This window comes from Odontomachus brunneus, unplaced genomic scaffold, assembly GCF_010583005.1.
Source record: "Odontomachus brunneus isolate Ranch 3 - 2012 unplaced genomic scaffold, Obru_v1 Obru_scaffold_257, whole genome shotgun sequence".
In the NCBI taxonomy this organism is placed as follows: Eukaryota; Metazoa; Arthropoda; class Insecta; order Hymenoptera; family Formicidae; genus Odontomachus; species Odontomachus brunneus.
This window is the reverse complement of record NW_022639707.1, coordinates 120,135-120,378: the sequence shown is the minus strand read 5'-3', so window position 1 is coordinate 120,378 and position 244 is coordinate 120,135.

The following is a 244-nucleotide window of genomic DNA, read 5'->3' as shown; positions in this document are numbered from 1 at the left end:
TCCCAACATCCAGCATAGAGAAGAAAACATCTCTTCTGAAAAATGCAGATCTCCCTCTTCAAACTAGTACTTCAATCAAGTATTTAACCCCTCAAGATTCTTCAGCACCTAGACTCTACGGTTTTTCAAAAATCCACAAGAAATCAGTGCCCTTACGCCCCATTGTCAGCAATATTGGGGGACTTACCTACCAGTTAGCCCGCTATCTCACCAAACCCCTCCAGAAACTTACTGGTCTCAATGA